This window comes from Puntigrus tetrazona, chromosome 7 (assembly GCF_018831695.1).
Source record: "Puntigrus tetrazona isolate hp1 chromosome 7, ASM1883169v1, whole genome shotgun sequence".
In the NCBI taxonomy this organism is placed as follows: Eukaryota; Metazoa; Chordata; class Actinopteri; order Cypriniformes; family Cyprinidae; genus Puntigrus; species Puntigrus tetrazona.
In genome coordinates this window covers 33418302-33436086 of record NC_056705.1, presented here as the reverse complement: position 1 = coordinate 33436086, position 17785 = coordinate 33418302, and the positions used below count along the sequence as shown (strand labels likewise).

At 37.6% G+C, this 17785-nt stretch overlaps 1 long non-coding RNA gene across 1 annotated transcript in view; it reads right to left on the bottom strand.

The window, feature by feature from the left end:
* LOC122348770 overlaps positions 1-17785 on the bottom strand; it is a 41772-nt gene that overhangs the window by 7301 nt on the left and 16686 nt on the right. The window contains exons 2-3 of the long non-coding RNA XR_006251371.1: positions 14528-14554; positions 4049-4075 (exon numbers count right to left, since the gene is read on the bottom strand). This is a non-coding gene — a long non-coding RNA (uncharacterized LOC122348770). The remainder of the gene's footprint in view (positions 1-4048; positions 4076-14527; positions 14555-17785) is intronic.

Sequence of the window (17785 nt, the reverse complement as noted above, 5' to 3'; positions counted from 1 at the left end):
CAAAAATACAGCACCCCCATCATCTCGACTGCTGTCTATTCATGTTTTGAGATACAACTTATATATGGTATGGTATGTCAAGTTCTTTGTGTTTATATTTACTGTCCTCCCTGTTTTAATAATGAGGGCCTCAGGGGCCTCCTCACTCTCATGGTCATATGTTGGATCTAGTGTTTTCATATGGGATTCGAGTCTCTATTAGTGTAATCAATGATACTGGTTTTTCTGATCATAAATGTGTGCTGTTTTCCGCTTTCTTCCCTGGACCAGCAAAATCTAAATCTGTAGCTTGTTTGAGTCGTTCTTTTACTGTATAGCCCAGTGAAAAATTTGCAGATGCTTATGAAATGGAACACTCTTCACTTTTAAAAAACTCAGATACATTGGATGTGAATTGTCTTTTTAACCATTTTAATCAGAAATGTAAAGCTTTCCTGGATCTTATTGCACCCCTAAAATCAAAACGTAGTATTTCCAAACCACATCCATGGATGAATGACTCGGCTAGGCTTGCAGTAAAGCAGAGCGCAAATGGTGTAAAGATAAGCTACAGGTTTCATATGAAATGTGGCGGGATTCCTTAAACCTATTTCAGAAAGCTGCTAATACTGCCAAATCGAAATATCTCTCTGATCTTTTAGAAGACAATTCTCATATACCTAATGTCATCTTTTCTATTATTACTGAATACTCATGTTGATACTTTCCCCAATGCCTCAGTTGTGTGAACACTTTTGTACATTCTTCACTGACAAAACAGTTTCTTTAAGATCAAATCTGTCCATGGGAAATTGTGCTGAACCTGAGTGATTGGTACAGATTTTCTTAGGATTTTAGACCTTAGTTTAAGTGACGGAAAATAGCTATAGTGACTCCTCTTTTAAAGGAAGCCTTCTCTTGATACTTCCAACTATAACAACTTTAGACCAATCTCTAACTTACCTTTCTTTGGAAAAATTTGAGAAGGTTGTTTTAGCTCAGCAATTTAAATCAAAATAATATTTTTGAAAAGTATCAATCTGGCTTCAGGCCCCTCCACAGCAGAGAAACGGCTTTACTAAAGGTATTTAATAACATTTTGTAGGCCTTGTTACTTCTAGATCATGTTGAAGTTCAGCCTTTGACATGATCAATCATGAGGTTCTACTCTCTAGATTGGAGAATCACGTGGGCCTACATCATACAGTCTAGAAACGGTTTCGCTCTTTTTTTCTTTTTGCAGATGATACACAACTTTACCTTCTATTACAGCAGAAAAATAATGCATCCATAGAACCACTTCTCTCCTGTTTAACTGATTTACATTTTTAGATTAATCAAAATATTCTGGTGTTAAACGATAGTAAATCAGAAATTATTATGTTTCATATAATTATAATCATGTTTCTGACCTTGCACATTGCTTTAAATTTGTTACCTCTTCAGTCTACCTTTGTTATCTTCAAGGAACCTTGGTATTATATTCAACTCGGGTCTGATATTTGAGAAGCAAGTGAATGCAGTGGTTAAATCAAGCTTTTTCCATTTGCGATGTCTTGCAAAATTGAAGTCTTTTCTTTCTTTAAAACACTTTGAACAGTTAATTCACCTTTATTTTTTCTTGTCTTGATTAAATTAGTCATTCTAGTTTGAAGCACCTACAGATGGTTTAAAATGCTGCTGCTAGACTACCGACTGGCAGATGAAAATTTGACCAAGTTACGCCCATTTTAATTTCTTTAAATTTGTTACCAATCAAATGTAACTTTTATTTTTAAATTATTACACAACCTGACACCATCTTATCTCTCAGAGGTCTGTTCTAATTATACTCCTTCTAGAACCTTGAGATCTGGTAACACTGGCCACCTTATTGTTCCAAGAACAAAGTTGCAAAGAAGAGGTGTACAAGCCTTTTCTGTTGCAGGCCCTAGACTTTGGAACAAGTTGCCTGTTTTCATTAGAACTGTCTCTTCCCTACCTCATTTTTACTGAAAAACATCTTTTATCATAAGCCTTTCATGAGGCTTAATACTGGTGTTGTACTGCTTCAATGTTGAGTTTCTTTGCACTTTTGATTGTATAGCACTTTGGGTCAACCTTTTCATGAAATTTTTTTGGTCTGGCAGTGGCAGCAGGTATGCGATCAAATTTATAATTTGAGGCTGTATTACATAAATTCTGACACCCAATATCACAACTAGGTTATATTGAAATATCCTTATGTAGCCAAATTTGTGAAAGTTAAGACAAAGTTAAGACAGGCAGGCTTTTTTGGGGAGCATCTTTTTGACTCCTCTCAATGTAAGCTCTGCCTTGGTTTCTCCCTCAACCTGTGTTGTTTCTTCTGCCTGCTCCGCATTCCTCCACCAAAGCCCCCTACTACCCTCCTTGAATTTTGTAGGTTTAAAAGGTGTCGTTTAAAGAATGTTAAGGTATTTTGCGCTCTGAAAAATGCTACACACTGCTTTTTTCAAAATGTCCCCTAGTTGCAAAGTTTAAACTGCTCTTTCACTGATTCTTGAGAAGTGGGAAAAAACAGGACGCAAAAAAGTTAAAAAAAATAAAATCTTGTACTAAGAAAAATTATGCCTCTGTTACGTATGTAACCTTCACTTCCTGAGGAGGAATGTAACATCTCTTTTCCCTCCTTCAGGGAATGAGGGTTATGTACTTAACCGAGACATTCTCTTTTAGTCAGTCACTATGACGTTATATCGACTGACGTCATGGGATCCCTATGGAAAACGCCACAACCCAAACTCTGAAATTGAGGCCATAATGCTGCCAGGCTACCATGCCAGTGTGTCAGAAAAAATTAGTTCAATACATAACCTTCCTAACGCCCTATAACACCGGGTCTTTCAGGGATGCCAGATTCTGAAACAACTGTTAAGCAGTGGAGCACAATGACAAGAGGTGATGTGGTACTAAGTTTTCTTTTTTTATCTTAATAAGAGGAACATTGTGGGAATAAATCATGTGATACTGAGACAAGGCCAAGTCTGGAGGGATGAAGGAATTCCACTACCGACTATAGCAACAGACTACTCCAACTAGTCAGAACTGCGAGGCAGAGGACCAGAGGTCACAAAGGGAACAACTGGGAAAGTGCATGGATCCAAGGGGAACAGTGTGAACATAACTGGGCTGGGGTCTTAAGGTAACATGAGAATCAGCCGGACCAAACCCAAGAAGAATCTAGGCACAAAGAGAATGCCTGCATATCCCCCATCTGCTTTATAGAAGTAAGTGTGATTAGGAGAGAAGTCTTAAGAGACAGATATTTCAGGTTGACTGAATCAAGTGGCTCAAATGGATACCTCTGTAGTTCCAAGAGAACCACGGACAGATCCTAAGAGGGGGTGGGGTGCGACACAGGTGGATTAAGGAACCTAACAATCGTGTAATTCTTACCCAAGGATGAACCATCCACTGCATCATGGTGGGCCGCAACAGCAGCGACACACCTTTAAAACTGAGACCCTCATAGACTATTCAAGATTATGACAGATATCAGAAAAAAAAATGCACCAAATAACAGAGAAAGGGGTATGGAGAGGCAAAGGCACTTACTCTGTATTACAAAAAAGCTGTGTTTCAACCAGCTAAAAAGCAATCATTGAAACATAGCACACATGCAAAAATAACGAAATTAGATATTTAAGTGATTTATTTCAGAATCTGAGAAATGTAGCTAAATGCATTGTTAATTATCCTGTGAATTAATCAAGTTGTCAAGAAACAGAGCAGAAAATAATTATGTTCTTTGAATGACTTCTTAGTCTAGTATACTCATATGTCACTGTAATATCAGAGTATGTCAGGACTTTCTGCTTGCAGGCAGACTGTCGGTACTGAACATTTAAAATGGCTCCTTGGCGTTTATAGTTTTGCCTCTCCAAGACTTTTCTTTTTAACACACACAAGCACGCACACTCACACACACACACTATTAAGAAACCCATGCATCTCAATCATGCAGCCCACAAGGCCATATGAGAGATATAACACATTTATTCACGCATTAGAACAAGACATGCAAAAAATAAATGAATAATAAACATACCCGTGGTCCCTGGTCGCCTTGATCCCCCTACAAACAGAAAGAAGAAGAGACAGAGAGAGAGAGAGATTTTTTAATACTGTACACAAATAAAAGCAATGAAAGCAGTCATTTAAAACACACTGGTGATATCAGCATCCTTAAAATTTAAGGGCACTTGAGAGTAAAATCAGTTACAAACTGTTGAGGTTAGGAAGAGGAGTGAATGTACATACTGAAAACAATGGGTCTCATTCACTAATAATTGCATACATTTTTTGCATTTATACGCACATTTGAAATTCTCCCGAAAAAAAAAACGCTTTGCCTACTTTGTAACACGAGCATACGAACATGTGCTTGTTCTTAAACTAGTTCTTCTGTTATTGAATATGGAGTCTTCTAAATAAGTACCTTCTAAATAAGAGGTTAGTAATTTGCATAATACATGCCCAAACCAGCAACATATAAGAGCTTTCAGACAAGTAGCACTTGTCCAGAGAAAAGACAATTATGGCACTGAAACAAAAGACAAAGAAAAAGAACTTCAACAATAATGAACGTAACATTTTGCTAAATCAATAAGAACTTCTATGGGCAACCTAAAGGGACTAAACAGCCATTCGTCTCGAAAAATGTGCTCTCTCCTTAGAACAAGCATTGCAATGTCTTCAAGTGTGCCATGCCTCCAAACACAAGGTGAGACACAATAATCACTGTTTATATAAGGATTGATAAGGTGATTGTTGTTTGGACCTCTAATTATATGTAGGGTTCTTTATACACACTTATAAGGCCCTGGGCATACATAAATATTGCATTTGAGTGGTAATAACTGCCTTAACCACTTTGAGTAGTAGACTGCTATGAATCTGATTTAGGGAGGGATTCATCAAATTATTTCTGCATGAGCAAGTTAAACAGGTATATATCTAATGACACAATAAGATATAGAGAGATATTTTCACTTTTATATAACAATCAATAGTGTGTATTAAACACCCCAGTGAAACACTTGAAAACACACAACCAGGTTTGTTTATGCAATGCAACAATCCTTATAACTCAACAAATGTCTATAAGTTCAAATCAAACATTAATGTCTTAACTGCCATCCGTTGGTGAAGAGAAAGAAAGTTCAGCAAAGATGAAGATGATAATCCTGAACAGCGTAATTCCAGTTGCAAAACAGCTCCACCATCCAATTACTTGTGCACAAGATCCACATAATCTTTCGATCTGAAAGATGACTGAAGAGTTCAATTGCTAGTGGCAATAAAAAGAGCTTCTAATATATAAGATTTACATTTTTAACATTAGCATTGAACTAAGTTAACAAACAAATCATACAAAACCCCAAAAATGAACACGTGAAAACCCATACAAAAACCAGCAAATACATAGTATAAACTAAGGAGAATATCATACTCCTTTTGATTGAGCTTAAAACACATGTTTCACAATCAGTTTCAAATTCAAATAGTTATTGGAAACACAGCCAGAAGACTATGCTGTCTCTCTCAAACAAATCTGTAATAAAATAGCACTTCTCTGGGTAAATACAAGTCACTAGAAATCCCTAGAGCCCCTGGTGGTGCAAAGCAGTAGTACTCTCATCAAAAACCATTTTCCACCTTGCTGAAAGGTTTGCCACAAACCCTTCATCTGCTCTGGACAGAAGATGAGTCACCCAAACTACACCTCTGACTTGAAAATCGCTTGCAGTGTATATTGTAGTACTGTTTCTGTTTGTCTCTTTCAACATTCGTCTTTACCTGACCATGAGGTTTTGTTGATAGGATAGGATAGGATCAGGTGGTCTATATTAGGCTCTCTCTAAAGGTCCTTGCACCCCAGTGCCACTTCTGATGGTATAGTCTCATTGTGGTGCTCTTGTTGCTCTCAAAGGGAACAACTCAACCCACTTTCAGCAATAATCAACAATGACAATAAAGTGTCATAAGTACTTGTAGGGAATTGTCCCAATACCAAGCATATATCCTGGTTCAACGACGGGTGTAGATTGCAAATGACTAGTTTTGAAAGAGAGGGAGAGAGATACTTTTGACAGGTGGACAGGTGGTTTCCACACAACCATTCTCAAGCCTGGCCAATACCCTACCTTCAAGAGTTGCAGAAGAATCTCCCCAAATGGCCACTAAGTGGATTGTCATGTGCGTAGTGTAAAAACTGTTTACTGTTTACCTTCACACAACATGGAGTAGTACATGTAATATTATGTAACACATTAGCATAAATGGAATCTGAGTTAGAGAGAAACTAGTTGGGTGAAGAATTAAAAGCAAAACAAAAACATTTTGCATTCAATACACTCTATTCCAAGAAAAATACACAATAATTAAGTGTTTCTTTGGCAGTGTGAGCAGCCCCATGGCACAATTTGGATGATCAGAGAATGCCTTTATAATATTGAAAAGTTCTGACTAATTTCTAATAGGCACACAATCAATGTACAAAAATGATTGCTATTTACAGATTAAAATGCTTTGCTGCAGAATCTCTTCAGAAAAAAGCTCAAGAGCACAAGAAAAAGCTCACCCAGATCTTCTTTTTATCATGATCAAGTCAGCATATGAAGTCAGTAAAGGTATGAAGGGAACGCAACTCATACCTCTTCATGCCTTGGCTGAGGACTTAAAGCTGTTGATTAGTATATCTTCAGAAACTAGTTTACACTTCATTTTGGGATTTGTGGCCATCGTCACAGCAAATGCCAAAAGGTAGCAACTGTAGAGAGTACTGAACCTCTGTATGGGTGGATTAAATTTTAAAACTCAGCTCTTTCCAGATGTATAATTGCCTGGAATCCAAATGATATCAAAAGAGCATACATTCAAACCAGTACATGGGGAATGTGTTTCAATATTTCTGCTCACTGGTCAATTACAAAATATCCATGCTGGAAAAGCATGTGTGGTGATGATCAAAACATTTTGGCTCTGTCTTGACTGCAATGCCACAACGTCTTTCCATAACACGTGAAGAACTTCCAACACATGTATGCTTTTAATATTTCTGTGCTGGATCATTGCTTCTTGGGACTAATAAATGCTAATAAAAACAATTTGGTCATTTTTCATGCTTGACATCTGTTTTATATGAGGATGCTCTGTAAATAATTAAAACATTTTAGCCTGGGGCCTGCTGGGAAGGCATTAATGGTGTGCACTGTGGATTTGTGAACGATTTAGATATTCCAAAATGAGCCTTGAGGTCAGGGTCACTTCATGTGCAGTGACTGACTGCAGAACTCTATTGAAATCCATTCTCTATGGATCCATTTTTATTAAATTTCATTTAAATCATTTGGCATGTGAACAGAATGCTTACATCTGAAATTAAAGAAGTAGACATAGTGTCATATTCTCTATTGGTGGTAATTAAATACAGGGTGCAATTTTTGGAAAAAAAGTACAGTAGGGTGGGGGTGCTTTTGAAAATGTTTTCCTCTCTCCAAGGGTAAGGCTATAGCCTAAGTAAAGGAAAGGAAAGGAAAGGAAAGGAAAGGAAAGGAAATGTAAAATGTAAAAATGTATTTAAATAAACCACTTCTTAAATGTATAAATAAATAGACAAATTTCAATTGACCAAAAGCAAGATGAACTGACTGATAAACACAGTTTCATTCTCATTAGTTGACAGAAAGACAGCCGTGATGCTGCTTTCTCTTCTAAAATGTTTTAGTTTTTTTACCTGATTTCATGCAATTATGTATTTGAATTATGCATGAATTTTATGCACCGCTGACCGACTCTGCACAGATTTTGCTCATCTCAAACAAGCCTAAATTCCAATCTTGGTTATTTAGGCCTTGGTGCAAAATGTGGCATTGTCATCTCGCAGCAGCATTTCCAGCAAAGATTTACTTTGCTGGCCAATTATAAATCAATGTAATACTTGTTATTTTAAAAACTACATTTCGACAAAATAACATTATATACCACAGGGCCTTCATTTTATAAAGTTTGGTAATAAAGTTAGTTTATGTTTAACATTCGCTGCAAAGTTGCCTAGGCTGCTTTAAGGACCGTCTGCAAACTTACAGTACAAATCACAGTACAAAACAAAGTCCAGTAAGTCCAGTAATTAATTCAAAAGAATGTTTGCAGGGTTATAGTAAAACAATAGCAATATAAGCTGTACAGTTTGCCACTGTGTTATATTTCAATGTTCTATTTAAACGTTAGTTGGTGGAATTGTCTTTTAGTCCCTTACCCATCAAGTGCTGATAGTGCTTCATATCTTTCTCTGGTTTAAAATTCACTGCATAGACTTCCATAGACTTCCCCGCTTTTCTCAAACACATAATTTTCTACAAAGACCCTCCTTCCAAAAAGCGCAGTATGCTCTGATTGGCCAGCTGAAACAATGCATTGTGATTGAACGAACCCCACAAGCACGCGTCAGAAATGAGTTCAGCTTTCAGAATAAACATAAAGACATTTAATAATCTCATTAATAGTTTTACGATCAGTTCAAGCCTGAAAGGGTCATGTGTGAGTGCAAAAGTCCAAAGTCAAAAGTTAAAGTTACAGTGGATGTTACAGTGGCTGTGGCTGTATTCAAAAGCAAATACAGAATTTATCAGTTTTTTTAAGTAATAGCCTTTGTATTCTCCGACAAAGCGACAAAGACTATTTAATTATGTATTAAAAAACGTGTATTTTCTCAGGAAGTGTAGGCTGCAAAGATGAAGTTGCAGAATGCTGGAGCTCACTAGCCATCTTCACAGTAATACACATGCCTTTAATAGAGAAATGCACCTATATGGACTATATACTCAGAGAAGGTGTATTATTATTAGCAGTAGTAGTAGTATTATATTTGAATTATTTTTCAAGCTTTCTGTAGATGTATTTATTTATTTCTAATGTCTAAACAGAAAACACATGCAAAAAGGGTGGGAGTAGCCTATTTTAGAGTCGCTGCTGACTACCTACAGATTGTGGCTGGAACCCAAACTCAAATTTAAATTCGCAGCTCATAATGACTTTTATTGGTTTGAAAGAAACTCATTCAGCTCTCTATTCACTGTTCTAATTGCATGCAGTCCCGTCTAGCAGAGATCTCCTCTCCAAAACACCCAATCCACCACCGACCAATCTCGAGCAACCTCCGCCACCAGCTCCAGTTGCAGACCCAAAGCACCGAAAATGCATACCAAACTCCAATCGGTAACAGGGAAGCCCTTGACTATGACAGATGTGTGCAAAAGTGTTGGACCCCTCATACTGTGCAGTGTAGGGGTCACCTTAGGGCGCCTGCAGTTGGTAAGTGGAGCAAGGACTGTTTCATTGAATGTTTCCTGAATAAACCTTCTCCTTCACATTCTTCTTCTCAGCTACTCCAAGTGAATTTCATGACCAATGAATGCCCGGTAGAAAAAGTTTCTGTCCATTTACCTCCCTGGTATGCTCTCTTCAGTGATGTGCCTCACAACTAGCGTCACACCGGCCATAGGACTGAGCCATCGATCTCATTCTGGGTGAGCCAATGTCTAATGGAAAGATTTATCCACTCTCGCTTGGATGGCCTTCAGAGCAGAAGGCCATGGAGGAGAACATCAATGAAGCTCTCAAACAAAGTATGCATCCATCCTTCCAACTCCCCTGCTGCTTAAAGCTTCTTCTTTGTGGCAAAAAGGACGGAGGCTTGAGGCTCTGTATTGATTACTGCATCTTCAACAAGGCCACGGTAAAGTTCCACTTCCACTCATCTCAGCAGCCTTAGAGTATCTCCGTGGAGCATCAGTCTTCACTAAGCTGGACCTCCGCAGAACATATAACCTCAGTCCGAATACGTGAGGGGGGGCTACTGGAATTGGAAGTGCCTTTGTGACCCCTACTGGTCACTGCGAATATCTCCTAATGCCGTATGGACTTGCCCCCTCTGTATTCCAGGACTCCAGGATTTCAAACAGAGCAAATCTAGGTCATAATCACTGATCAAATCATTTACAAAAAGTGCTTTGGTATAAAGGGACCTGATAGTCAAGTTTTATTAATAATTTCTCTGTAGTGTAAATATTTTTTATTTGTTGGACATCACTTAAATCGTTACTCTTAATTTGATTTGGACATTTTCTGTATTTTCTAGCTCTGGGAACAGACACAGTCTCTATAGTATATTATAATTAATTAACTGACTTGACTGTGATGTGAGGCAGCTAGCAGACAGGCGGTTTAGCCTGACCTTAGCATTAGCCAGCACTTTTACGTTTTCCAAGATGTCAGGAACTCTGGCTCCCAGTAAACATTGGACTATGGTGGAAGGTGTCTCTATTTTCACGTTCTGTACAATAGAATTGACAATTACTAGAGCACTTTCATCAGGTTTCTCAGTGTGTGCGACACTGAGTAGCGAGAAGCTGTTTGATGTTCTGAACAGAACCCTGTTTGATGTTTTGTTTTGAACACCCAACTATGCTGTCTCATACTCACCCAGATGCCCTGCTGTGCAGGCCCTGTAACTGCAACCCAACAATATACATGACTTGCTAAACTAGTTGCATCCAAAGCAGAATCTACAGCCCTCACATTCTTACTGTCTTCAGTTAAAATTTGGATGTGTGTCTCTAGTTTTAAAATCTTCTCTCTCAGCCTATGTTTTAATGCTTTATTGCGATTGTTTTGCATGCTTGATCAAAAAGTTGGTCCAAAATGCAGCAGCTAGGAAGTATGACTATATTAGCCAGTTTCCGTCAACACTGCACTGGCTCTCTATCAAACATTGGATAGAAAATCTTGTTCAGGGCTTAAAAAAAATTCAATAAAACATTTAGTTCATTCCGAGCAGAATTCATATTTTAATGTTTCTGTTTTGGAGTTCCTCATTAAACAATGTGTTCCGAAAATGGTTTTCTTGCAAAAATACTGGTTAAAAACATTATCTTATTACATGGTCCTCTCTAGGCTATAGGCCTATATGACTTTTAATAACATGTTTGGCGTTATATTTACCCTGATCACACTGCCGTGCTTATTCTGCAGATTGATTTACAAGATGACATGTCATAGGATAAATATAGACAAAAAGTATTTTCTTTGTGCTAACAAAGCTTAGAACTTTGAGGTTCTAAATATTATATGGCTTACACTGATTACAGTAAAACTATATGTTTTAATTAAATTCAGGGATGCAACGATAAATAACGGCCGATGTTTCAAGCACAACTTTTCAGTAAAGCTGAATTCTGTAATTAGCAGTAAATTCCATCACGTGTGTGATTTCACGTACAGCAGCATTTGCTACAGCATTTGCTAAACATGCATTGCCATACGAAATGCCAAGTGCTTTGTAGTTGTTTGAGAACAGCTCATCGTGTTGTAGAAACTGCTTATTTAAATGTCATTTGTTCACGTTTTTATGTTGTTCCTTGAACCAGTTCAGAACCCTGATCTTGTTCATTATTTATAAAGCCCTGAATGGCATAGCTCCTAAGTACTTTATATTTTATATTTTGTACTTTATATTACATATATAAGTATATTATATAATATAATATATAGTCCTTATATATAATATACTTTATAATACCGCTATTGTTAAAAATGGCAACAATAGACAAATATAATACATTTATACATTTAAAATTTTAATTAAATCATAATAATATGATGATTAAAAATAATAAATAGTATCATATATATACAGAAAAATATTAAATGAACTAAACCATAAATTAAAATAACCAATATAAATAAATAGAGAAACAATAAATGCATTAAACTATACATAGCAAATGACTAAATCATATAAATGAAAAACAAATAATGAATAAAACACAAATATAACAAATACACTGAATTATAGAAATTAAAATTCCCCATTGAGACAAGACCATGGGAACCCAACTGAGCCTGTTTTTTCCCCCATTCTATCACAAATGGAGATTTGGTTCCTTGTCGCTGTCACTTGCTCAGTTGGGGACACTAATTTCTAGCACAGATACTATTTAAACTAAGCTAGACTAGTGTTGTATAAGGTTAATTTTAGTTTTAGGTTCAATGTTCTTTGTACATTAGCTTTGTTTTAAAAATGTTCTATACAGTTGACAGTCCTAAAGACATTACTACCACAATCGGTTTTAACAGTATGCAACCACTTTTATATCAACATGAAAATAATTGTTTCCAAACTGCCTACTGTGTATTGTAAGAGCAAACTTAAACTGGAGAAATCTCTGAAGCACTATCAGTGCTTGATGATCAAATAACTAGTTAAAATGTCTGATGTGTATAAAATGTCTTATAAATGACAGTCCTGTGGTATATAATGTTATTTTGCTGAAATGTAGTTTTTACAATAACAAGTATTACATTGAATTATGTAATTGGCCAGTGTAGAAAGTGCTGCTGTGAAATGCAGATGCAGTTTGTGCCAGCCCCTAATAACCGAGAGGAGAATTTCTTTTACAGAAATCAGCTAAAGCTAACAAATAATCCACAATCCCTTTTCAAACAAGTTCACATTCCACTGACACTTAAATTGCTTAAATCCCTCTTCTGCTTCCACTGTAATTACATAGCTTTTCTCAATTTCCAGAGACAGCACGTGTTACATTTACGGTTTAAAAATTCAAATTGGGGCAAAAATGTATTGGTTGCTGCTCCCACGTACTGTCAAATGGCATTTTTTAACTCGACTGATAAATAGATAAGGAAAAGCTCTTGGTAGAATCAGTGCTGCCAACTAATTTTCAGAGATATACACATATATATATAAAATTGTGACAAGTGTCCCAAGGATCAATCTGCATCGCACTGGAAAACAGCATCTGACCGCACACATCATCACCCGCTGATCGGTCACCGCCGTTCCTCATCAAGAGCCAGCTACATAAACCTCACGAGGCATGCCAGTAGACAAGCATGGCCTCCCTGAGAGTGAAGACTAACGCCTTTCTCTGTTCCCCTCCAGACAGCAGCATGTGACCGATCAGCCCCACGTAGCAGGGCACGTACCCTTTGCACCAAGGAGAGATAGAGCACTGAGAGCACCAGGACACAGTTTGAACTTTTGCACCATATTTGCACTTATTGTATAAATATATAATATAAATATATTATAAAAAACATATCAATGCGAAGTATTACCAGTTCACCTGCTGTACTGAGCGTTCTACCTATTATCCTGTTTGATTTCTGCCTGGTTACCTGTTTTCTTGATTCTCAGATTTGCCACTTTGTATCATTTGCCTGATGTCTTTTTTTGACCTATTGCCTGCCTGCTTACCTTTGCCTTTTGGATATTCCATTGTACATGTTGACGGATTGGACTGCCTTTGTGTTCCTGACTCTCTGCCTGCCTAATCGTACTGTTTATTGTCTTGCGACCGTGATATGGATTCTAACTCAGCCTCCGTGCTCCCATGATTCCAGCAGAAGTTTCTAATCTTCAAGCAGTGTTTGCTTATCAGAATCAACTCACCAAGCTGCAATCCGTCAATGAGCACTTCATTTGCTCACTTCCTCCACCCTCGCCCAAGTCGGTAAGCTTTGCTCTCCCTGATAAATTGACAGTACTGTTGAACAGTGTAAGGGTTTTGTTCATCAAGTCAGACTATACCTAGACCATCAAGAAATCAAGTTTGAATCGAAGGAAAAGCAATGTGCTTTTCTGATGACACTGTTAACTGGTAGAGCGATTGATTGGGCTGTATCTGTATGGGATGCTGATTCAAGACTGAGATACTCCGTGAGACTATTTCATTCTGCAACTCCGTGAGGTATTTGAATATCCACCTGGCAGTAAAGTATATATCTACACAAATTCGGAACATTGCTCAGGGGAAACGAACCACTGCAGACTATAGTTCCACTATAGTTCAATAAACTATTCATTCAGCGAGTCATTGTGTGTTGTGTATTGTAAAGTTAAACTCTGGACAGATCTGCATTAGCTCAGAATTAGGAATTAAACCAGATAAACAAGTAAATACCAATTTGTTGTTATTTTGCAGATCACAAAATAAACATAATTGGTAAGATACCTTTAATTGTGTTAAACGCTGGGCAGATTAGTCAATAAATTGTATTCTATGAATTTCATGAAACCAACTCGAATTATTAAGATACGATTCCCAAATATTAATTAAAGAGCTAATTCAAATAATAATTCATATCGAGAATCAGATTAAAGTCTTACATTCCTATGGAGAAAAATCACTTCCTGCCCTCTATGTGCATTTTGCGCCACAGCAATGACATGTTAACTTCTTATCTAGCTGAGAATATGTCATAGACTGAGTGAAGAATTTAACTGGAAAAGATGGTTATGCAAAAATAAGTGGAGCCCCAGGCCATCTATTGTATTCGCCTACATCATCACTGTTTGAAGTTACAACTGGAGCAACGTTTTCTAGCAAAGTTTAACATCCCAGCTGTCATCTTTAAAACCATATTATGGGATAAATCTGTAAAAATCAGATACATTCATGATTGCATAAATTGTTGATTTAAGAAGTGTTGAAAGGACTCTTACCTTATCACCTTTGGGGCCAGGTGGACCCTAATTACAAAAGAGAAGAAAAAAATGTAAATTTTGCTCCATAAACTGTAGTAGTGTAGTATTAATACTAAAAGTAGTACTGCAATCTTTCATTGTATAATATTCCCATACATACCTTCAATGCAATTTATTACAATCATATGATTCCAATAAGAAAACATCACTTAACAAGTGAACATTTTTGTATCTTAAAGGCATAATTAACCCCAAAAAATTTAATTGTATGTTAATCTGCTTACTTCCAGGGCATCCAAGATGTCAATTGACTCTTTCTTTTTTTGTTTAACTTAAACTTTTGCACTCTGTCAGTCATATAATGGCCGACAAAGGGCATCAAACGTTCCAAAGCTTTGAGAGTAAAAAATATACACATACTAAACAAATTTACTAATTAATTTTTTTAGCTTCATCTGACAATAGAAGGCAGGCTCATTTGAAGTTCCAGTTGTGTCTGATAATTGAATATGCTGCAGCGCTGCAGATATCTGATACAGGGGCACCTGCCAAATTGGCCATTGAGGCTGCCATACTCCTTGTGGAGTGACCCCCTTTGGTGAGGGGAGACCAGAGGACTCATAGCAAGTTGAGATTGTCTCAACAATCCACCGACTGATGGTCTGCCTAAAGCAGGCTGTCTTAAAAGGACCAACGCACACAAGCAATTAGTCCGATCTTCTCCTCAAGGCTGCCTTGTGAACGTACATGTCCAGTGCTCGCACAGCACACAAAGTTCATCTTTTTCTGGTGGGGGTCCCGAAAGGGAGGAGAAATGCCTGTATCATGGTGGGGCATGGTGCAGAAGCAGTGGGGACCTTTGCTGTGTAACCCGCTTGAGGGTACAAGAAAGCTTTGCCAAACTGGCCGGAAAGTCTAAATAGGATGGGGCCACTAAAAGACCTGAAAGTCTTCTACTCTCTTCAGAGAAGTGATTGCAAGTAAAATCACTGTCTTAATAGTGAGATGGGGATCAAGAAATCTCTATGGGGTCTGCCCAGAGCCTCTAGCACCACTGCCAGGTCCCACAAGGGGACATGAGATCATACTGGTGGTCTCGACCTCAGCGTGCATCGCGGAGGAAGCGTATTGCTAGGGGTGTTTATTCACAGTCCTGCCACTGAACGGTAAATGGTAAGCCGATAATGCCGTTACATGCACCTTCAATGTAGAGTGGGATAACCCTGCAGAGACTCCAAAACTGTACCTACTAGGCAATTTACAGGGTTTTGGTGGCGAGCTCTGCATCATGAGGTGATAAACTTCCTCAGGGAATACTCCTTGCTCGTTGAAGGGATGGGATGACAGATTGTGCCCCCTGCTTGTGAGAGGAGATCCTTCCTGACAGGAATTTCCCATGGAGGGCCGTCTAGGAGATCTATCAGGTCTGAGAACCATACTTGGCTCAGCCAGAATGGGGTTACTAACAGTAAGCAAACCACTAACAGTAAGCTTGTGCCATCACTGTAGGGTCTCATGTACAGCAGGCCAGAAAGTATCACCATCAGACCCAGCAACTTCTGAAACTGCTTGAAAGTAAGTGAGCGGCCTTCTCACACTCTCTTGACTAAACTGAGAATCGACTCAACAGGAGACATTTGTGCCTGCATCGTGGTCGATTCCCACACCACGCCTAGATTAGCGATCCTCTAAGCCAAAGAAAGCACACTTTTGCAGCAAATGCAGCAGCCGCACCACCTCTGTGGCAGCAAGACTAGCAACACAGGGGGAACCCTGTTGAAGGTTCCTTCCCTCGAGAAAAAAGCCTTCTGGGTCTTTAGTTTGTCATATAAAACTTTAATTGTTTGTGACAGACGTCAATAAATAAAACTCACAGGACATGAAATTGAAACAGACACAGAGATCTGACTGACAGAAAGCTGATGCTGCTTGTGCCTTTATACTTTCTTGGTCACTGACATCACTCGCCCAGAACGTCACAGCCTTCCATTGGACACATTCTATAGCAGATTCGAGCATGGTCAATGCGCAGAAGGTTTTCCCATAGCATTTTGTACGCAGTTCGAGTTCCCAAAAAGGAACAACATGTGATAATGTAGGTTCTGTTTGGCAATTATTTTTTTAAAGGTTTTCTGATCCCGAGACTCTTTGCTGAGTTCTGTGTTCCTAAGTCAACATATATTTTTCACCACGGAACAACATTTTAATCAAAAAATTTTATCTTGACCATATCCCTACAACTAAACCTAACCTTACCCATGATTAATGTCTAAAATTTAGAGAAAATGATAGATGAATGACACTGCTGTACAAGCACCAAACACTGATTGTAAGCCTAAACTTCACAAAAACTATAAAATGGTTCTTCAAATCTGATTGGCTGATCAAAACGTTGTTCAAGGATCAACAAAGATGTTTACCTAAGAACACATAGAACTCAACAAAATCAGGTTTGTCATATAGACACACATCCTCTTCCAGATAGTTTCGTAACATTTTATGTTGATTGGAAATCCTTAATTATTACCCTGTTGGCAGAAATCAGTATTTTACTTTTCCCTTAAAGCCACTTTACTAATTTGTGAAGCTCATTTAACTTTTTATGAACACCATAAAAATATTCTTAGTTTTTTTCTCATCATAATGAATGATTAAAGGAATTTGGAGTTTGTTTTTCCTTCTATTTATATATCTGTGAAACAGGAAGCCAAGGTTTTATCATTTTATGTTTATGATCATCTCAAAGCTTTGTACGCGTTTGTTACCCATCGACTGACAGTATATGACTGACATAGACAGCAACGGTTTGAGGTAAAAATCCTGATTTGTGTTCTAATCAAGAAACAAAGTCACCTATATCTTGGATGCCCTGAAGGTAAGAAGATAAACATAAACCTTTCATTTTGGGCGAACTATTCTTTTAAGTAGTGGATAATTTTCAAATACTGTACAAATAGTAATGAAAACCAAAATATTATATAACATAGATGAATATTGACTGAATGATTGACTATTTTGGAAGGGGTTCAAAATATTAATTTTCACCTAGGATTTGGAGCCAAATTACAGGGGATAAAAATGACTTTAGAAAGATGACAGCATCATGTTATTTTTACACAGATGTTGTTAGGTATATTAGTATAATTTGTTGGTATGAAATATGTTTTATAAAGCAATGGTAAAAATGGTTTAGTATGGTTCAGTTCAAGACATATTGGGATCTGAGCAAGTACCCAAAAAGTAAATAGTTAAACTGTGCACATCTTCAGTGGTCAA